The following is a 23,963-nucleotide window of genomic DNA, read 5'->3' on the forward strand; positions in this document are numbered from 1 at the left end:
AATGCTTGCTCACATTTATCATTCTATGTATTTAGCATTCTTCTTTGTAAGTATATATAGTGAATATGCGAGATAACGAAGCAACCTTGTGTGCCATTTAATTTTTCCAAGAAACTTGCCCAATTCTTTGATGTTACACGGAGCTTGAAGCTTGACTATGATGATCAACTTCCAGGGATCCACTGCTAATCCTTCCTCTAAAACTATATGTTCAAGCAATTCTCCACTGCTCATTGCAAAGCTCACTGTAAAGGCACATTTTGCCAGATAATTTGGTTTCTTCGCACCTCTCCAACATAGTGTCGAATGTTGAAGATACTCATAACGCTTTCCAAAAACACTTGAATCATCCACGAATACCCTCATGAATGTTATAAGATATTTATAAAAGATTTCTTGAACCATTCTTTGGAAGGTAGCTGATGCATTCTTTAATCCAAATGTCATAACATTGGAAGCAAGCACCCCCCGTTCTATGATAAAAGTTATCTTTTCTTTGTCTTGTAACCACTAAATCCATCTACAAATGAACATTTCATGACCATCGATAGCATCCATAAGAGAATCTATGAAGGGTAATGGAAAGGGATCTGTGATTGTGACCACATTCAGCTTCTTGTAATCCACAGACACCCTTAACTTCCCACTTTGCTTAGGAACAATGATAATTGGAGACACCCAATTAGCTTTATCAGTGGGGTAAATGTAGCTTATCAATATCTTCTTTACCTTGGCAGGCATAATTCACATTCATTTGGTACCTTTGTGTTAGCAGCCCTAACATACTTAGGCGGAATATTGTAATACCTTAGGCAAATTCACCGCCGCTATGGAGATACAATAAGGCATAAACGTCGCTTTAGATTTTCCTTGTAATTACTATATATACAAGTGCCAAGCACTCATTATACACCAAATTTATGTAACAGATTCATTGTAATACAGAAGATGAACATCAATATAGATTAATTCCAATTGTGTCTCAGAATTACTATTCAGAATTACTATGTGTATTTTGTTATGTCTCTATTCTTTGTGCAAAACTCAGTAAGTGTTGGTTGATCCCTAACACTTTTGGCGATCCTACTATTTGTGTTGTGTTCTTGCAATGGACAATGGTGTGGTGGCGCTCTTGCTAAAATAGCATTTTTCTTTTCGGATAATGGCAATCATCCTACACTGGGGTTTCTGCATCATGTCCCTGGATGCTACATGACCAATGTGTCCTTACTACACAGGAGGAGACCTGACGTCAAGATGACGCGAGCGCGACACTGGTAGTGCCAGATCTTGAATAGTGTGACAATGTGGATCAATTCTCTGAGTTCCTTGGGGTTTCGATAATCCTTTGGATATGGGTAGTGTGCACCTTAGTCGGATGGTATCCCTTGATGAGAAAAGTCACTTCTCGGATGACATGCCGAATAATGAAGTTCCATTTGCTGATCCTCGGATTGTTTGCCGCCGCCAACTTATTGGTAACTAGTGTCCTCTTGGCATAACTAGGCGACTCTACAACCCCTTTTAAAGAATCACATTTCAGGGTTAGTCAACAATTTGCCACCTCTCCAAATGGCACAACCTCATGAGAAAATGAAATACCCATCTTTAAAGGAAAGCAGTTGGAGGATCTTGATACTCATGTGAGTACATTCGAGAGTCGCTTCTATTGGAACTCCAACAAGATGAATTAAAGTGCATCGTATTCGCATCCACCTTGGAATCCAAATAGTACATGGATGGTCATTTCACCAATAACATCGAGTCATGAAAAATTAGCACGAGTCGTAAGTAGTCATTTGCCTGGGCTCATCCAAAATTTCACAACAACTTAGAAAATGACCACTTTTTTGAACACGTACTAAACCCATTTGTAACAATGAGTTGTAATTTTGTTTTTAAAAAGGCTTTTTTTTAAAGAAAAATATTATAGCATTACTTGATGGTTTCTCTGTCAACAGACAAACTATTTTTCTAGCAAAAAAATAACACAGACACCACCTACAAAGCTATGTTTCCAAAACTTAGCAAAACTCAATATCAATCAAATTTGAGACTCTAGAATAACAACTTTCATGGTTTGATGCTTCTAAAGCTGGGCATTCAATGAATACACAAAAAAAACTTTAAGAGATATCAGGATACTACGTCTACATTTATGCAATCTTCAAAGAAGCTTGATGAATTTATAACCCACGAATAAAACTCCAACACATGCCAATTAAAATTCAAAACATGGCAAAGTTCGACAAACAATTGGTGCAAATAATTTGAACTACAAATCAAAACAGATATCTTCTCAAACAAAATGATAAGTTTTTTGAAACTAAAAGTATGTGTTAATGTGATCTAAAAAGTCATGACAAGTATGCTTGAATGGGATGCTAGTCTTCCTCCTCATTCCTCGCCTCCTCTCCCATTGAAGTGATTGCAAGAGTAGTGTTAGTAACTTGTTCCTTAGCCTCTTGGCCATCTGGCTCATAATCCACAAGGTCAACTATCTCCCCAACCTACTACCAATCGGAGGCTGTGGCTCTCCAGATGCATCAAAAAATGAGGATCAGATTCCATTCTCTTCATTCCCACCTCTTGGAACTCATTCCCACCTCTTGGAACTCATCTGGTAACTCCTTGAGAGCTGCCACTCTTTGCTCGATAAATTTTACCTTGAGTGGATCACATTCCACTATAACCACGTTTCTACCTCTTTTTAATGCACTAACAGTTGTGGTACCAGTCCTCACAAAGAGATCCATCAACCACTCTCCTTTCATAGAAAGTAAATCAATTAAATCCAGCATCAAAAGCTAAGGCTTTTGATATGGATTTATGACTCCTTGTAGACCTGCTGGTGTGCTTGAACTTTTTACAAACTTCTGGTCGTTCAAAAAAAATTACGATTTGGTTTCATAGCAAAATTGTATGATCCTCTACTTTGTACAGCCAAAGATGAATAAAAACCAATGGTAGCAAACTCACAAGCCCAAGAAAGACAATTAAGTTTATAACCATGGATGTTTGGCTTTGTCCTACAAAACAAAAGTTAACATCTAAGAAAAGAGCAACACGTAATAACACTTAAATGCTAGTATCAAAATTTTCAAAGGTTTTACTTACCATGCCATCATTTGACATGTCATGTTTGAGTTGGTGAAGGCTTTTTGCATTGCAGTAATTTGATCATGGGCATGAAAAAATACTAATGCCCAAGAGTCACAAGTAGTGACCTTGCTAAAAGCCTCTAGGTACTTCGTACTTCACATCGTCATTGACTGAATTTGGAGCACAAAAACCTGGCCAAAGTGTAAGGACGTGTTGTGAAAAAATTGTCCGTGTCTTCAACTCTGCCTTCTCTCATGAACACACCAATGAGTTGGAGACTCCTCTACATCATCAGGAATGAAAAGTGTGCGACCAGGAGTGATTTTAATGCTCTCCTCTCTAGACGACAACGGGAAAGAAATTGCTCAAAGTCAAGACTGATTTGCTTGATGGAAACCCGTGGATCTTTGTTCTGAAAAAATGAACAAGCAAGATGTGAGAGGTGGAAAAAAAAGGTTTGTTAAACAAAGCTGAAAGCAAGATGAACTACTCACCGTGTTACCAAATAACAACATGTACTTCTCCAACACTTGGGGTTTGCTTGAGTCTAGATGGTAGAGCACTACCTTATCCCAATTAGAGTAATTCAACTTTTTAATCATTGTTCTCTACATGTGAAGCATGGTTTTTTGCCTAATAGACAACCAAAGAAATTAGAGCTGATAAAATAGGTAAAACTTCAAAAAACAAAAGACTCAATTTAACAAACAAACCTTTCAAATTCTTCTCCCATTTGCTCTAGAGAGATGATTCCACCCTTCATGTGTGAGAGAACTACAATGATCAATAATTTCTCACGAATTGCTTTTGCAAATGTCTCCACACTGTTATCTTCTTTTCTTTGAGAATGGGCTTTGATGCTTCATCACTTGATGCACCTTTGCCTTTGAAAAAGCTACAGAGGTGACTTGCTGAACTATTGACCTTTTAACTTTCCCTACTCACATGTATCTTAAAAATATCATCTTGTAGATCCCAAATTTCTCCATCACAAAAGGCAAGTTGAAAATAGTTATCATATTGTTTCACATTAGGCTTCTGACTTGCTCCATGACCACCTTTCTTTTTTAACTCAAGACCACACTTTTCACAAAGTGCAGCTTGAAACTTGTCATCAATTTTCGCACCACACTTGAAGGAATCAATCCACTCATTATGAAATAACCTTATCTTTTGAATGAAGGTCATTTCCATTCGAAAGTATGAGTCAATATTATGGTCAAGGGCAAGTGCCTTTGCCTCCTTATTTGTTAAACCGACATTACACCCAACACATTGCCATTTTGTAAGTGTTAACATGCTCATATTCGGTAACAAGCTCTTGCTTGGCAAGCAAAGAATGAGTGCCCCCAAGAACCCAATATCTGTAAGACTCAGCATTGGCCTTAACCCAAGATTCCTTATTAGGACATTGTTGTCTATCCACTAAAACAAGCAAGGGTAACACAATGGCATTTGTCTTATTTTTCATTTTGTACTTTAGATTATAAACATGATGTTCAACAATAGCATGAACCTCTAAGGGTCTTCTTCATGTTTGGGGATCCAATGGTGGATGCTCAATCACAATTATGGGAAAAAATATAGGCAAAAGATCCACCATGTTATTTTGCTTAACCCTCTCACTTAAAACATTGAAAGAGCCTGAATCTCTTGTGTCGGGTAAGGGGGTACTAGGACCGGATGAAACAATCTCTCATTCAGGAAGAAACTTAGAGTCCTTTGATTTACCTAACTTTTTGCTTCGTTTCTTGCCTGTGGGTTTACATCAATGGAGAGGGGGGCCGTTCTTTCTCAACCTCCTCATCACTTGAAGAAATTGACTCTTCTTCTTCATCTCCTTCCTCTTCGATGTAGTCACTTGAAGAGTTCTTATATGAGCCAAAAAAACCCTCTAACACCTCATTGTAGGCTCTCCCAAATGTCTACCACCAAAAACAATGAAATCAATGACCAAGCCTCAAGTTTGCATTGCATCAATCATCAAGTTTTTTGTGCTCAGAGGATTTATTTCATCCATCTCAAAGTCCTTCAAGAAAACAAGAACGGCAAAGCGAGTGGAGTCATCATGCTCAATAAGAAAATATATCCTATTTTTGCATTTGTGCTCTTGCACTTTCTTGATGCGTCCAGTAAAAGAGTACTTGTTAGAATCACTTGAAGGTCCTTTGTGTTTTATAACAATCAAAAAAGGGGTTGTTGAATCAATTAATCCTACACTCCCCATGACGCCCAAAGCTAAGTGTCCAAGCATGCTCGTACTTGCTTTTGGCAGGAACTTTATCCCATATGTCTTTTTCTTGAGAGCTTTAAAGGGTGTTTGCCTCTCTCACAAGTGCTAGGTCTTGACTTTTTCCCTTTCTAACCTTTTAGCGATGCTCTTTAGTGTGCTGAGCCACTGGCTCGAATTGGGTTGAGGTTGCACAAAAGCTTGCCTTGAAGTTTTAGACTTCTTGCTTGTATGAAAAACTTGAGATTAAGAAGCCATGACCTGTAGAAAAAAGAAACAACCATGGCTAAAAGGTCATGGCTCTTATCTACTCATTTTGGGGTGTGTAATTATCTTTTGTATCTGGCACACATTTGTTCATTCTATTCTAGTGAGTTTGTGTGCTCTCAAGCTTCTCTATCTTGTGTGTGTGCATTGTTGAAACCCTAACCCTAATTCCAACAATTGGTATCAGAGCTAGCTTCCTTAACACTTGATCTAGTAGTCTGCCTCCCTCCTCTCACGACCCTATTTTTATGTCTCCGATTGAGATACCCTCTTAGGAGAAGAAGGTGTATATTGTAGTGTGGCGTATACAAAGTATACAGAGTTTTCGGGATCTATGGCACGATTTCGGCAGTGCGTTTTGGGCACCGCAAGGTTTCTGCAGACATTCTGGTGGAGAGGCGTCATTTTGGATTGGTTCTGCTCGATTTTGGGTGTTTGGGATTTGTAGCGGCAAAGATTTGGTGTGTAGCAGCATCTACAGTGTCTTCAACAACATCGACCATCGTACTTTTTCCAGTAACACTCTATTCTCTACTCTGTGTTATTTTCACTTTGTAGGTGATTCAATCAGTTGGCAACCATTTAGGGTTGCATCCAATGAATACTGAGTACTTGCAGTGTGTTGAAAGATTTTGCATTTGGTAGAAAGTCATGGCTGGCAGTAGTGATGTATTCAACATGTTGTCTGCTGAGGACAAACCTTATGGGACTAACTATCCATTCGTGGTCCTATATGATGAGGCAAGTACTGGTTGCTAAAGGCCTTTGGAATGTGGTTTCACTGGTAGTGAAACTCGTCCTGTTTCACAACTACCAGTGCAACCACGTGATGTAGGTACATCTGAAGTAGAATCTGATATACAGATGTGGCTCCTCCACATGCACCACTAGTACCTCCCACTGCTGCGCTCAAACAAGATGGGATGGAAGAGATGCACAAGCACATGCATTGCTTGCACTTTCTGTGAAGCGAAGCATTATTCCTCATATTCGGTCATGTAAGACTTCAAAATAGGCATGGGATGCACTTGCTACATTATACCAGGTGCACAATGAAGCACGTGTTCCATATCTGCACAAACAGTTAGAATCTGAGCACATGAATAAGGGAGACTCAATAGATAGCTTCTTGACCAAGATCAAAGATTTTAAGGAGCAGCTTGCTAGTGTGGATGAGATATATCCTGATAGTACATTAGTGCCCACAGTTCTCAATGCATTACCGGATTCTTATTAGAGTTTTGCCTCTACCCTTAGACTCATGAAATGAAGGGAAATCCAAATGCCCTTACATTTGATGAGCTAGTTTCAGTGCTCTTGCAAGAAGAGCAGTCTAGGCAAAACAGATCTAATATGCGAGTTGGTGACCAAGCTTTTGTTACCAATCAAAAAGGCAAAGGTAAAGCTTCTTCGCATGGTGCCAAAATCATAATCCTCAGGTAAGGATGCAGAGAACGAAGGTGATAAGACTAAAAAGAAGGGTAAGTGTCACTATTGTTGCAGGAAACCAGGGCACTACATACATGAGTGCAAGAAAAGGCTAGAGAAGGAGAAAAATAAAGAATCGGGCATGGCTGGGGCTGATGCATCTCCACCAAGTACAGAGAAAAAGGAATCTGCAAGTTTTGCTCAAGATGATTGGGCATGGACTGTACATTGCAGTTATGACCCTTCTGTTCATGTATGCACGTCAGCAGAATCGGATGCTTGGTACTTTGACAGTGGTGCTAGTAAGCACATTACTTCACAAAAAGGTTTGTTCTCATCTCTAGAATCTATCCCAAGTGCAGGAACCGTCACATGTGTAAATGGTTCCTCGTATCCAACAAAGGAGTTGGTAGAGTTGTGCTCACCTGCAAATGGGGACGCATTTACTCTTTCAAAAGTTTTATATGTGCCAGGCATTAAGCAAAACTTGCTATCAATTTCAGCCTTAGCCTTGTCAGGCTTGACAATGAAATTTGTGGATGAGAGATGTACAGTTTAGGAAGAAATGATGGTTATTCTATCATTGCCTCAGGTACCTTGTTTCATGGCCTATATAAGATGGATGTATTTGAGAGGTTGCAGAATGATGCTTACTCAATCTCTATACTACGACGAATTATGGCATGCACGATTTGGCCATCTGAATTATGGCAGTTTGTTATGACTTCAAAGGCATGATATGGTGTCTGAGTTGCCAACTCTTGAGACCCCTACTAGACTTGTATGTGAGGGGTGTATTCTTAGTAAAATGCATCAGGCATCATTTCCAAAGGATGGATCTGTGAGAGCTGTTAAGAAATTACAGCTTATACATAGTGATGTATGTGGTCCTATGAGGACACCATCTATTGGGGGATATCTCTACTTCGTCACTTTTATTGATGATTACTCTAGATATAGCTGGGTGTATCAATTAAAGTAGAAGTCAGAGGTTTTTATGTGCTTTAAGCACTTCGTATCCATGGCTGAAAATGCCTGTGAATGTAAAGTTGGCACCCTTCGTTCAGATCGAGGGGGGGAGTATATGTCCAAGGAATTTCATGCATATATGGCTGAAAAAGCCATAAGGCATCAATGTACAGTGCCATACATACCTCAGCAAAATGGTGTGGCGGCTGAGAGGAAGAACAGGTCTCTCATGGTGGAGATGGCACGATGTATGGTGAAAGCCCAAGATTTACCTCATGGTTTTTGGTTAGAGGCAACTATGTGCGCAAACTATGTGTTGAACAAATGCCCTACTAAGGCCTTGCAGTCTAAAACTCCTTATGAAGCTTAGCATGGCAAGAAGCCTTCGGTGGCTCATTTGCATGTTTTTGGTTGTCTTGCTTATGCTCTTGTGCCTGAGCAACAACGCAGTAAGCTTGATGATGATAAGGTAGTTAAATGCATATTTGTGGGATACAGTTCAGAAAAAGCAAGGGATATAGACTCTACCATCCAGCCTCAAAGCGGATTTTGGTAAGTAGAGATGTTGTTTTTGTTGAAAACTCAGTTCAGCCCATGCTTTCATGCAAAAAACAGCAGAATGTATGCTCACAGGAGGACATGTTTGATTCGCTCCTACCTTTGTTTAATGGAGAGCAGCCATATGTAGAGAAATTGAATGCTCAACCAAGTGCTGAAATTTAGCCTTTGCAGGTACAAAATCAGCCTTTTGATGAGGCAATTATTGAGGATGTAGTGGATGAGGAGAGAGCAACCATAGAAGAATCTAGGTGTATGCCAAAATTGCTTGTGTAGACATTGAGGGATAGCAAGTTTTGGCAGCTCCTTTACCTGGCAGAACTCGTGTAGGTTCTCATCATGCACATTTTTCTCATGTGGATCATGTTCTCATTTCTACTTTATGTAATGAGGAGGAACCTCTTTCCTTTGAGGAAGCACAGGATAATGATCATGCTATGCAGGATGAGTATAACTCTATACTCAAGAATGACACCTGGTATTTGATAGATCTACCTCATGGCAAGAAGGCCATTGGTACTAAGTGGGTTTACAAGTTAAAACACAAAGCAGATTGTAGCATTGATGGCTACAAGGCCAGACTTGTTGCAAAGGGGTATGCCCAGCAAAAGGGCATTGATTATGATGAGACCTTTACACCCACAACTCTTATGACTACCATTAGGTGTCTCATTGCTTTGGCAGCACATCATGGGTGGAATGTACATCAGTTGGACATTAAGACTGCATTCTTGAATGGTGATTTACATGAGGAGGTGTATGTATCGTAGCCTCCTGGTTTTGATGTGAAAGGGGAAGAGTCTAAAGTATGCAGTGGGTTTTGCTTTCACCTTGGTGATTCATGTATATCATGGCTATAATGGCCACTTCCAGCTGTGAAGTTGAGTACAGGGCAGCTTTACAGCTATAGCTGAGTATGTGTGGCTCAGACGTCTTATGGCTGATTTGGGTGTTGGACAGTCATCACTACGATTTTCACTGACAACCAGAGCGCATTAGCAATTGTGAGGAACCAGTGTTTCATGCTTGCACTAAGCACATTGAGGTGCATTACCACTTTGTCAGGGAAAGACTCTCTGCAGCAGCAAACAGAGATCAGCTTGGTCTATGAGCCTACACATGACAACATGGCCGATTTATTCACAAAGGCTCTTCCTCGTGAAAAGTTTGAAGCTTTTTGTAAAGCTTTGGGCTTACTACCTTTTCAGGATTAATCGACCATATCCTGTACATGTTCACATCATCACTCCAGGGGGGATTTGTAGCATTATATGGTAGTGATATGTGTGAACACACTTAGGACTATCGGGGCACTTTTTCCCTCACTAGGAGGTTTTTTCCCACATATGTACACCCTCTTATCTACTCATTTTGGGGTGTGTACTTATCTTTTGTATTTGGCACACATTTTTCCATTCTATTCTAGTGAGTTTGTGTGCTCTCAAGCTTCTCTATCTTGTGTGTGTGCATTGTTGAAACCCTAACCCTAATTCCAACACTCTCTTTAATGCCTACCCACCCCTCCCCCTTTGCCCTTTCAGCACTTTGACTCCATGTGACCTCCGGGCACCCCCCGCCGTTTTGCGTCCCCCGCCTTTGCCTCCCTTGCATAGCCACTGCCACGCTTCAAGCCATTTGCTCCCGCCTTCTCTACCCAATCCATATCGCTTCTTGCACACAAAAAAATGCATGGTTTTGTGGCAAAAAAGTGCATACTTTTATGGCCACTGCTTGCACAGTAAAGAGCAAAGAAGGAGAAACGAGCTTTTGTGGCCAACATAAACACAACAAATCAGCAAATCTTTAAGCGAAAACAAACCTTGTAAAGTTTGCAAAGCAAAACGGCTCACCTCCTCTCGTAGCATACGTGCAGCGCTGTAGGGAAGAAGGTGGATTCTCCAAAACAAAATCTTCAAAGCTTCATAAGGGCAAAAAGCTTCAACATGGGCAAGATAGCTTCAACAAAGTTTTCTCTCCTTCTTCCTCACAAACCCTTGTGTTTTTGGTACTTTTTTAGATTCCAGGATCCACTTCTTCTGTCAAATTGGATTCCAAAATCCACTTCTTGTGTCAAGCTGGATTCTATAGTCCACTTCTTGTGTCAAGCTGGATTCTGTAGTCCACTTCTTTTGTGTGAAGTTAGATTCTAGAATCCACTCCTTGTGTCAAGTTGGATTCCAGAATCCACTTTTTTTGTCAAGCTGGATTCTAGAATCCACTTCTTCTGTCAAGTTTGATTCTTGAATCCACTCCTTATGTTAAGTTAGATTCCAGAATCCACTATTTGTGTTAAGTTGGATTCTAGAATCCACTTCTTCAAGGAGGCTGAATTCTGGAATCCAATTTTGCTCTTGAGTTAGATTCTGCAATCTAGAGCACAAGTAGGATTCTGGAATCCACTTTATCTCACAAGAAGCTGAGTAGGATTACCAAAATTTAATAAAAGCAAAAATTTTTAAAAATATCTTACACATGTTTTGTTTTTTACCAAATAATTAAGATTTCAATAATAGTGCATATTTTTCTCAAAACTTTGGATTTCATTTCACAAATGAAAATTCACAAGTTTGAATTTTTTATAGAAGTGCAAAAAGGATTCTGGAATCCACATGTTTTTTTTCACTTAAGATATAGACCGTTATTTTTCACTCTGAAATTTCAACAAAAAAATAGAATTTAAAAAAGAGAGCCATTTTTTAGTTTAAAATTCCAAGCAACCAACATGATTTTTAAAAATTTCTTAAATTTTAAAATTTTTTAGTTGAAAAAAATGTTTTATTTTTTTAATTTATAGTTGTAAAATATTTTATACTTTTTATTTATTTTAGGATTTTGAGGCAATGTAATAAAAAAATAAAGAAAATATTACTCCTAAAAATTCAAATTTCAAAAAGACACGCTTACCTTGAAGTGGAGTTTGCACAAAAAAAGACACGTTTGTAGAGAAGATAGTCGAGTGCTCCAAAGCTCCAAACACAACTTGCACGTGTGAAAAATGAACTGCTCCCTCCCATTTTAAAGCTTCATGGTTTCTAAATTTAGAACTATTTATTTATTTAATACTAAAACTAATTTCCATAGAAAAAAGAATAACCCTACTAAGGCACCCCTTCAGAAGTCCAGGTTAGTTCATTTTGATTGTCACACTCTAGCAAATGGAGGTTCTAAGTAGTCCTAGCAATTCACAACCCTTTTGCTCTATCTCACTAGTACCTTTTGTAAACACAAATTTGGATGCTAATGAAGAAACTCCTTGTTCTAGATGGTGTTGAAGAAAAGTTTCTTTTGATGTGGTCAAACAAGAACCACAACAGCTTAATGGGAATGTAGCAGTCAATGAGAGAGATCACAAGCAACAACGACCTCGAAGGGCAAGAGGTGAGAGAAAACAGCGGCTTCTTTCAAGAGCCATGTAGAGATTTTTGTTGTGCTAGAAATTGTTTGAGGAGCTTACGATTTCAAGTAAAAAATCTAATCACTTGCACAAGATAACCATACAGATATTAAAGCAAAAGGTCAAAGATCTCTCTTAGTTTCAAGGAGAAGTATTTGTTTTCTACAATTATTGTAATGTTTTTTGTACTCAAATTTTCATGGAATGTGATAGTTTTGGTTTTGGTCCAAATCAAGTCTTTTTTTGAGAGTTATCTTGATTTAAGTATTCTAAAATGTCTAAAAAGATAGCAATATTTATTAATTTTTTTAAGCCCACCCACATAAAAAGTGATTTATTTTAAACAATCTCTAAAAAGTAGTCCCTTTTTTATGTTTTTTAGCAAAATGGACTTGAGTAGTCGTTTGCACGATTTTGTGAACATTTTTCATGACTTGCTATTCAATTATGTAGCATTATGTGATGCATTTCTTCAATGGTATTGCACTACCAAGATGTCTTTGGAGGTGCTGTAAGCTTCAGTAACTTCTTCGAGAGAAAAGATTACCAATGGAGGATTATGTAGCAAAATTTTGCATTCTCCACAGATGGGAGGATGCAGCCAACCGCCCATCTAATGAGGTTACAGAGACAATGACGAATGGTTCGTACTACACGTGTTCTAAACGGGCACTAGCGGTGGCATACTTACATACAAAAAAGAAACGTAAAAGTAAGAAGAAATCACAAGAGTCAAAATCTGCATTGTTCCGATAGTGGGGTGAATTCCACTTCTAATGACAAATCATATGATTTCCTAGACGAAGATGAGAAGCACAAGCACCGGAGAGGCCGAAAAGCTAGCATGACAGTCGAAGAACATCTTATAGCAACTTTGGCCAAAGTGACCGAGGGCGGTGTGGGGTCATCTACATCTAGAAGTTGACTCGAGGTTTGGTGTGGAATCCAGTGGTATAGACGGATATAGTGAATACACATAACCAAAAGCTACCATAGTAACGGGGCTAAACCAAATTAAGACACAATAATTCCTGAAGTAATAGTCACACTCACTCCCGTCATTTTACTGGATGGAGGGTCTGGAGTAAACTCAGACACATTATGCGCAAGGAATTGGGGCTCATGGAGTTAGAATCTGCTCCTTTCTCAGTTAGGAGGGTCTGGAGTAGATATTATCTCAGACACATTGTGCACAAGGAATTGGGGCTCATGGAGTTAGAGTCTAATCCTTTCTTGGTTAAGATGGTGGATCAAAGGCGTGTCAAGCACTTAGGGACTGATCTGTGGAGTACAGATCTAGATCGCAAGATGTATAGATGGAGGAAATTGCTGGAGCATATCCGATGCTATGACAAGGAAGATAAAGAATAATTGGGCTACTAACTAGATAACATTACAGAAAGGCAAGAAGAAGATCATGGTTACAGTTACGGGCTTCGACCAAAAAAGTCACTAAATCCACCATACTACTTTTTGTCAAAGGTTTAAATTCCTCCACATGCAAAGAATAATGATTGAGAGCCTCAATTGTAAAGACTGGGAAGAGGTGTAAAGATTCCAGCCAACTACAAGTCAATTTAGCTCCTTAGATCGTTACATCATTCTTTTTAGCAAAGCAGTATGAAATTTCTTTGTTTTATTAAGTTCGAGAATTGATTCTAAAATCCACAATTTTGTTCTTGTTATTTGGTTTCTTAAGATGTTCTCTTCCATTAAAAGTTTTTGTCTTTCTCTTTCTTTATTTAGTGCTTCTTTAAAAAGTAACCATGTCATTATTAAAGTTTTTTAAAGCACAATTACATTCTAGAATACTCTTCCTACATCCTTTTTTAGTTTGGTTGATTGGGGTTGATGAGGAGGTTTTTGTATGGATGGGTTTACTTCAGAGCTTTGTTTTTTGGGTACCCATATCTTTCTATTCCCTTCATAGTATCCATGTGCCTTTAACAATTATTTGGGAACCCAATATTGATGAGCATGAGGCTACTAGTTCTTAGAGCTTTGCTGAGGCATGATTCTTATTTTTGTTTGATACACTGGCCACTTTGCTCTGGGGTACTTATGGTGCTTCTAGTGCAAGAAGGCATAGTAACATCTTAAGTGGCTATAGTTGCTTAGATTTTAGATTGTTACTAGATTCGAAGGCAATCCATAGTGTTAATGTATATCTATAGCCCCCGAAAGACAAGTGTACATTTCTTTACTCCCAGTTTACTTTGTAACCTATAGTTAAGATTCAACTTCATCCAAGCAATATTTCCTCTTCAAGGAACCTACAAGCATGACAAAAACCTTACACGGCCAAGGGTTATTTCTAGTGGAAACATTAACCTTTAAACTTCCCAAGACCCCTGTTATTCTTGCATGCACACTTTTAACTTTGGCTAAAATTGACTCCAACTCTAGCTTCTTCAACTTCACCCATGTTTCGTACGAGAGTAAGTTGTGACTTGCTCTCCTGAGTCAATCATTGCAAGAATATTAGTTGTTTTCCCTTCCATACAGAGTCCAACTTTGAGTCGAGCAGGCTCTATCTCAAGGTCCTCTTCTTCTATCAAGGTTTGAGTAGCCATGTTTATTTGGAGTGTTTATTTGGAGTGTTAGCCCATTTTATTTTTCTTTGGATTTGGATTTGGTTGCACTTACCTTAGCCTCTTCTTGTTCTTCCTTGTCATACCATTCTTGGACAACATGTCCAAGCCATACGGCCTCTACAATAATAAAATGCCATGAGAGGTGGTCTCACTGAAAAGATGCAGGGGAGAAGAGAGCTTGAGCTCTTGCAAGCACACACACACTCACAAAACCCTAAAAGAGAGCACACAAGGTGAGAGGCTGAAAATCTTCTTCTTCTTCACACAACACTCAACACACCATATACAAAGATAAGAGTACATACAATATGAAAGGTACTCAACCAAATACATACTAGGGTTCTCTATAGTGTGAACCCAACTAAATGAACTGGCGCTATAACTATGCCAGTCTCTAGAATGGCTGTCACACAGCCTGTCATCCCACTGGCCGCATATCACCCATGATCTCACCAACCATGCCAGTGGTGTAAGTGTGGGGCCTATCCCCCAAGCGGGTCATCAGTGTCCACTGCCTCACTAAATGAGCTCGATATCTTAACACTCCCCCTCGAGCTCAACTCCATCTCATGTACACCAAGCGAAGCCCTGAATCTGCGGAGCTTCTCTGTAGCCAACGCTTTGGTGAAGATGTCAGCGACCTGATCCTGTGTGCTGACATAAAGAAGGTCAATGTCTCCTGCCAAAACCTTCTCTCTGACAAAATGGTAGTGGACCTCTATATGCTTCGTGTGCGAGCATGAAAAACTGGGTTCCTGGTCAACTGTATACTACTAATGTTGTCACAGAAAATGACAACTTGCACTGATAGACCCAAATCTGCAAGTAGCTTTCTCAACCAAGCTACCTCACATGCCATGCTACCATAGCAGCACCTCTGTACTCGGCCTCTGTACTGGATAGAGTAACCGTAGGCTGCTTCTTACTGCTCCAAGTCATAGCAGCACTCCCCAAAGAAAACATGAAGCCACTAGTAGATCTTCTATGTGAGATACTACCAGCCCAATCAGCATCTATGTACCCATGTCACATATCTCTGTCCCAGTTTCATAAAATAGTCCACAATGCAAAGTAGACCTCACATACCTCAGTATGCGTCTCAATGCATCCAAATGCGGCTTCTGTGGAACTTGCATAAACTGACTCACCAACCCAACAGCATAGCTTAAATCTGGCCTGGTGATCGTCATGTAGATCAAGCTTCCTACTATGCGCCTATACATAGTAGGATCCTCCAAAATTCTCCTGAATCTGCACTCAACTTGCCATTCTGATCCAATGGCACTGAGATAGGCTTACAGCCTGTTATACCATACTTGGATAACATGTCCAAGCCATACTGTCTCTGCAGTAATCCAATACCATGTGGTGACCTAATCACCTCAATGTCCAAGAAATATCTGAGCTCCCCCAGATCCTTCATCTCAAACTTCTGTCTAAGTAAGATCTTTACATCAAGGATCTCTGCATCATGGTCCCCCGTAATGATCAGGTCATCTACATAGATGACAACAAGCACAACCCCTCTATCACTGTGTCTCACATACAGCGAGAAATTTGCATTGGCTACATGAAAGCCAATAGTGACAAGATATTCAGAAATCTTGTCAGACCATGCTCCTGGTGCTTGTTTTAAGCCATACAAGGCATTCTTCAACCTGCAAACATGCTCGGGGTGACTCACATCCTCATAATAACCAGGTGGCTGCAACATATACACCTCTTCCTGCAAATCCCCATGCAAGAATGCATTCTTTACATCCATCTGATGTAAAGACCATTGCTTTGACGCAGCCACTGCTATCATAACTCTCACTATTGCCATCTTGGCAACTGGCTGAAAGTTTTCTCATAATCAATGCCATATGTCTGCGCATATCCTTTGGCTACCAATCTAGCCTTGTACCTGCTTATGCTTCCATCACTGTTATGTTTTACTTTGTACACCCTTGTGTGAACCCAACTAAATGAACTGGCGTTATAACTATGCCAGTCTCTAGAATGGCTGTCACACAGCCTGTCATCCCACTGGCCGCATATCACCCATGATCTCACCAACCATGCCAGTGGTGTAAGTGTGGGGCCTATCCCCCAAGCGGGTCATTAGTGTCCACCGCCTCACTAGATGAGCTCGATATCTCAACACTACCACATCTATGCCCAAGAAATACTGCAACTCACCCAAATCCTTCATCTCAAACTTCTACTATAAAAGCCTCCTGACATCATGTATGTCAGCATCATTATCACCACAGTGATAATCAAGTCATCCTCATATATGACTAATAGCATGATCCATCTATCTATCTTTTGCACAAAAAGTAAAAAATTTGCATTGGATATCTGAAATCCAATGGTAACAAGATACTCCTGATCTTGTTTGACCATGCTCTGGGTGCCTACTTCAAGCCATACAAGGCTTTGCATAACCTGCACACAAAATCTAGGTGCGCATCACTTACTTTTTCTTGCAAATGTATTAAATAAATCTCATAGAATTGTCCTCTTACACAATGCAAATCTCGTAGAGTTGTCCTCTTGCACAATGCAAATAGTATTTAAGAAGTAGAAACATTAGGATTTATTAACATATTTGTGTAGGATGAATGTTGTAAGCTTTGTAAGTTATGATAGATTTACACATGATAAGCTTCTCATACCTCCTCAAACTTTGCAAAACAACTTGATACCCTTCATAAAAGTGTGATGCTTTTGTAGTGGCAATTCTCGATAAGTGGGCATGCATAAGTTCATCAAAACTATTCTTTAACAAATATTCACTTAAATTTAAACTTAGCATTTATATTTTTTTCATCATGCAAAAAGTATAGCATGTGTTACTAAGACAAATAGCAAGTATCTTGAAGTATCTTGCAAAAAGTATAGGAGGTGTTACTAAGTCAGATAGCGAGTATCTTGAAGTATTAAGAAGTAATAAAAATTCTTAATCTAATCACCATAAATCACTATAGTAAATTTAGAGTACTCATGAACTATAGTGGATTTAGAGTACTCAAATGAAATCCTTTATAGCTAGTGATTCAATGATACTTCATTTGCGTTTTAGTATAGTCATCTACTAGTGGATCCTAGGCTTTAGTTGTAGTCAATTACCCCAAAAGAATATAAAATGATTCAATATGTACATATTTGAGGTGTTTAACTTCTATATTATCATGTTGTGCATGTGTATTTCTCACACAAAAAAAGTGACACATATTTATTAACATATCATGCTTATAACACAATAAAATATCTTTTTATTTACAACCTTGTAAAATTTTATTTGGAGCTTACATTACAGGTTATGAGAACTTTCAAACAATCAATATGCTAGTCTATAAACAATTCATTATGTTTTCCCATTTATATTTTGTTTAGCATTCTTCTCTCTTGATATTATAATTTGTTTCTCAGAAAAATATTAATTACTAATATTTATTTATAAGACTTGGAAATATTTCTATTGAAGATGTATTTACAATAAATTGCTCTCCTTAAAATTGTGAGGATTAGATTAATGCTTTTAAAGTGGACAATGTTGCGATATGGAAAGAGACTCGTTTTTTTGAGATATTTAAGAATTTTATCAAGGAGTGAGAAAATTCTTATTTAGGGAGTTTGCATTTTCATTTGATACTGATAACCTTGCTAAAACTAATATTTTTATATGATAAGCCCAATTAGAAAGGAGGAGTAAATTTTCTAGAGAGGATGGATTTCTTATAAAAATTTATAGAAAACATGCTTGGAGAAATAATTACACTTGAAGAGGCTTTTTTGAGACAAAAGTATTAATTTGTAATTTGTAAAAAAGTTGCTTTTTTTAGCTCCAAAATCTAAGGCACACATTTACCCAAGATCACAATCACACAAAAATTGCACAAATTGAAATATAGAATTATCACATCCAATGGGGCCTCCTCACTCGCATTGTCACTCACATCCAATGGGGCCTCCTCACTCTATAGATAATCATCATGAAACTTTGATTATGAGAGAAATACAAAATAGTGAAAACCGCACTCCATGGAGGAGCTCGAATCTCTCGCCAACTCTTGAGCTCTCTCTCTCGCCAACTCTTGAGCTCTCTCTCTCGCCCACTCTTGAGCTCGAATCTCTCTCTCTCACTCACCCATACTCGTACTTGCACTACCTTAAATTTTCCTCCATAGAGGTTTGATTGAATTAAATAATTTCATGAAATCTCTGAAGAAATCCGCTAATCGTAATCTAACATGTAATTAAGAAATCCCAAAAACTATAATCCCAATAATCTCCACATGAAGAAGCTCAAAAAATACTAAAAACAACCTCCTTTTATCTTTCACTTCGAAAAGTGTACACGTTATCCCCTTAATAGCCTAACGCCCATGCAAGTGTGTCCACCACTAAAGGAGAGGCTCACGTAAAAATATACATGTCTTTTTTTTCATCACTAGGAAAATGGCCTTGTTTAGGAGCGTGTACCTCCCAAATAGTAAGGAATTGGGAAATTTCCCTCAAGAAAACTTCTATAGCCTTTTGAAGTTTGCACTTTTTTTTTCTTGAGGGATTTATGCCAAAATCTTCAGTCCCAAAACTCACTAGCAAAAATACAGCATAAAAAACTATGCAAATAATGAGTTATAAATAACGTGTGTACAAGTTTAGAGGATAAGTTTGGGCATATAGATAGGTGAATCAGGCCAGGGCGTGCTTAGTAAAATTTTTCTATCCAAATTATCTTGCAAATCTCTCATGCAAACTTTCTTCTATATCTAAACTACTCAAAAAACAACTCACAAAATAGTAAAAATCACTCTTGGGCACAAAAAACAATTCTTATTATTTTAAAAAACATATAATTGAGATCCTAGACTCGTATATACATTCTAAACTCTAAAGGTATGATTTTTCCAAAAATTATTTCAAATGAGATCCTAGACTCATATATACATTCTAAACTCTAAAGATATGAAGTTTCTAAAAATTATTTCAAGTCCAATATTTGGAGCATTACACAAAATTACAAACGGCCATATGTAAATCAAGGTTAATTATGGAGAGGAAATAATTGATTGTATAGCATGTTTAGAGCCTTCATGAGGTTAGTAGTAGTAGGGAGCTCATTTTTATTCAAAGGCTTGGGAACTTAAGTGCCAACATTGTTAAAATATCAGGGCTACAATGACATTATGTGAATGAGGAGGGTAGCTTACAAATTTATTATTTAAGGGGAGGCAAGAGTTCTTTTAAATTTGTATTTGTGTGGTCTATTTGTGCTGAAAAGTTGATTAGAGTATGCTGAATGTAAGTTGGTGAAAGAAAGTGAAAGAAGTAGTGATCCTCTTGGATGTAAGAAATTATGAAAATTTGATGAGGTTATGATCATATGTATTCATCGAGAAATTTTGGGGTTACTTACACATGTGCATGTGGATGGTGTGTGTGTGTGTGTGTGTGTGTGTGTGTGAGAGAGAGAGAGAGAGAGAGAGAGAGAGAGAGAGAGAGGTGAGAAGAGGGAGAGTGTGTGCGTGCATGTGTGTGTGTGTGTGTGTGCCTGCATGCGTGTGTGTGCGTGCGTGCGTGTGTGTGTGCATGCGTGTGTGTGTGTGTGTGTGTGTGTGTGTGAGAGAGAGAGAGAGAGAGAGAGAGAGAGAGGAGATTATACCTGCCACCATCCAACAAACAACTCAAGTTAAAACATTAAATTGTTTAGTTGGGAAGACAGGTGTCACCACCTCTTCCCTCATGTTATAGAGGTCACATTTTAATAGTAAAGGAAGCCTTTATGTCTATCAACAAAAGGAATATATAAAGCTCTCTTTCAATTAATACATATTGCTTAGTCCAATAATGTCCTTGAGCACATATGTGTAAATAATGTTTTTACGAAATGTAAGAAGCATAACATCCTATGAAAGAAGCATAGCTTCCTATGCAAGACAATAGAAAGAAGACAATTGAGATAATACAATGTGTGTGTGTGTGTGTGTGTGTGTGTGATAGAGAGAGACAGAGAGAGAGAGAGAGAGAGAGAAAAAAGAGAAAGAGTGTGTGAGTGTGTAATTGAGTAAGTGTGAGAATATGTGCTCAAATAAGTATTTCTACAAGGTGATAACTCAATAATGATTACATCAATGTAAGCGTTAAAATGACTAATATATTAAATAGTTTGTGTTATATGTGTGCAAGAGTGAGTAAAACACAATAAGTAAACGTGTATACAAAAAAAAGCAATTTTATGTTAGTAAGAAATGAATGAGTGTACTTGTGTGTGCATGTGTGAGTGTCAAAATATGTGTGTGGATTGTGTGAATAAGTTTATATGTGTGTGTACATGTAACAGAAAGATGACTAAATGTCTCTGTGTGTGTGTGTGTGTGTGTGTTCAATGTGTCATACCATGGTTGTCATACCAGTGTTCGTGTGAACTATAAGTGTGAGGGTGTGTGTGTGTTTTATGTGTGAAAAGGTGTATGACTGTGTGTAAGAAATAAAAAATCTTTTAAATGCGGTATTGAGATTGACAAAAACATGAATGGTTGAGTGTGTACATGGAAATAAAAATAAACTTGATTAACTTAGAATAAGTAAGAGAGTGTATACATGGTTAGCAATTAGGGTTAGTTGAACAATGGTTAGCAAAGGGTTAGTTGAACAAGTTAAACAATGGAATTAAAAAATAAATAAAAGCATGTTAAAACAAATGTAAAGAAACAGGACCGTAAACATTAGTATTAAAATGTGAAAAGGTTTGCATTTGTGTTAGTTGAACAATAGTAAAAACTTTATTAACAAAGTTTGAGCTAAATATACAACAGCATGTAGAGAAAAAAGACCTTTTAAAAAAAGTTATGTGCTTAACTTTAAATTAACCAGTAACCATCAGTAATAACTATTAAGAACAAGACATGGTTAGTAATGCTAAGCATTAGAAACAAATTAACAAAGGTATTAAATATAAAACTATAAGCCCAAAAAAATAGAGAATCGAGCTCTTCCATATGAAAAATAATATTACAAATTCTGCCTTCAAAAACTACACTGCTTTAGTACCCGCATCAAGATTAAGGCTCTCGCCATTAGATTAGTAAGAAAAACTAGCTTATGTACTACAGTAATCACGCTTATACATAACCGGCGGCGTGAACAACCTAATTATAATTTTGAAGGTTGTGTGTGTGTGTGTGTGTGTGTGTAATAATACGTTGCTTCTTTAATAAAAATGATAGAATGTAAGTACAATTTTGAAATCGATTGTAAACCTAAGTAAGGACATATTAATTATCTTGAAAAGTAAATTCATAAATGTGTGTAAATGTACTCATGTGTGTGGGAATGTGTCTTTATGCATGATCAAGCAACTAACCATATTTAAAAAAAATGTAAAACTAAGTCAGTATGGCCAAATTAATTATCTTGAAATGCAAATTTGTGCATATGTGAATGAGTACATATGTAAATCAACATACATGTTGGGAATGTGTCTATAAACACAAGAATGCAAGCAATTTGTGTGTATGCGCATGCGCACGTATGTGTCCAACCCCATAACTAGGAATATAGAACACCACAAGGTGAGGGTATGGGCCCCACCAAGTGGTGGCCCTACCCTTCACCAAGAAGTGATAAAAGTTTAGTGACCTGGTACTTAATTCCGGGAAAAGAAATTGAGAATATGAATTGTATAATGTTTCTTTGAATAATACATTTTTGAAAACCATTTTTGACAAATAAAAAAATGAGTTCAAGTATATCTCTAAAAGCTTCTCCTACCATTGATGTTGAATAAAGAATGGTCAATAGTTGGGACATACAAACTTTGTATGTAAGACTTTGAGGTCTATTGCTATCTAATTGAATAAATGAAACATTTCTAATAGGTAATTTATCCTTTTTCCATGCAATTAAGGAAACAAACATTCTAGTAAGTGAATTCAAACATGAGAGGTAAGAAATGTAGTTTCACTGACCACACCACCATGAGTAATGTGTGTAGATTTTATGGAAATAATATTGAGTGGAAATATCCATCAATACTTCTTTCAATGTTTAGGTTAAAAAACAGGCAAATATTTTGATTATTAATAAAGCATAAGTCGTCAATATACCGAAAAGGTAGCCTAAAATCTTTAAGAAGTTCAATTTTGCCAAGTTTGGATAATCTATTTATGAATTGAATTTCATACCTTAAAACTATAAGTTACACCACATCGGGGAACAAGCATACCCCATAGGTCCCCTAGCGTCAGCTCGATGACTTATTAAGATATAGGCCTTGGATCCTTAGTGAACAAGGGTGTAGAATGTGTGTGGGTGTGAATGGTCCTAAGGGAGCCACCTAACCCTAGGCCACTAGCAAGCCTATTTAAAGGCACATGCTAAAGGCATTTGTATGAAGCATGAAGCGTAGTTGTATGTGTAAGCAACTTAATAAGCAAGAGTCATTCTTGTATTTTGGGTCTCTCTCCCTCCACATCTTCTTGATCTAGCATAAGTACCACGTTTTCGCAACATGGTATCTAGAGCTTGGGTAGATTAGGTATTATCTTGTGTGGTGTAGACCAGGTCATCTTTGATCCCATTTTTTGTGGATCTCCTCTTAGTGTCTAAAATGGTTTCCCCTGAAATAGATATTTAGAAAGAAATTTCAATGTGCAATTGGAATAAATTGAAATCATGTAAAAAGGACCTTAGCTTGAGGGTCCAGATTTTCTAAATTTTTTGAATTAAGGTTCCTATGGAGGACCAATTAGATTAATCCAAATGTAGGGAGGAGATGAATTGAAGAATAAAAAGAAATCCCCCCAAAAATGAGTAAATACTCACATAAGATGAAGAGTTGACTAAGGACAAGGTTATTAGTTAAAAAAGAAGAGATATTTAGAAGAAATGATGCATTTTTGACACCTCAGTGTGGGGGAATTCCCCTCATGAAGGAGGCGCCTATTTCACATGTGTGGTTGAGTTTTAAACTCACAAATAATGAGATATTTTTATCTCTCCTCCTCTCTCCTACTTCAACTAGATCCAAAAAGTAAGCTAAACTGACCTAAAAATGGTAAAAATTTGACCAAACTGATCTGGAAAATTCTAGAATCAATTTGCTTGGTTAGAGGCTCACTTTTTCCTATAAATGAAGCCTCCCCCTTTGTAAATGGTTAATAGTGTTTTATGCACTGTTACTCTACTCCTCCCCAGAGCCAAAAACAGTGAATTTATTAATAATTCATTAGTTTTTGACTATTTCCTCTTCAAAAGAATTGGTGTGGCCACTCTTGTTGCAAACAAGAGTAGATCCCTCAAACCATCAAGCCAAAGGAAAGCTCACAAAAATTCATGTAAGCTTTTATAAAAAAAATTCTTTTATGCATCTATTTATGCATAAATTTAATTTTAATGAAAGTAACACTTTTATAATTAAAAAAAATCTTTT

The 23,963-nt window shown here is 37.7% G+C and overlaps 1 pseudogene; it reads right to left on the bottom strand.

The window, feature by feature from the left end:
• Window positions 1–4,029: 4,029 nt before the first annotated feature.
• On the bottom strand, window positions 4,030–4,573 carry LOC147622763 (uncharacterized; annotated as a pseudogene).
• Between the last annotated feature and the right edge of the window lie 19,390 nt (window positions 4,574–23,963).

The sequence above is a fragment of the Cibotium barometz genome, chromosome 28 (genome assembly GCF_041138505.1).
Source record: "Cibotium barometz isolate CiBa-2024 chromosome 28, ASM4113850v1, whole genome shotgun sequence".
Lineage (NCBI taxonomy): Eukaryota > Viridiplantae > Streptophyta > Polypodiopsida > Cyatheales > Cibotiaceae > Cibotium > Cibotium barometz.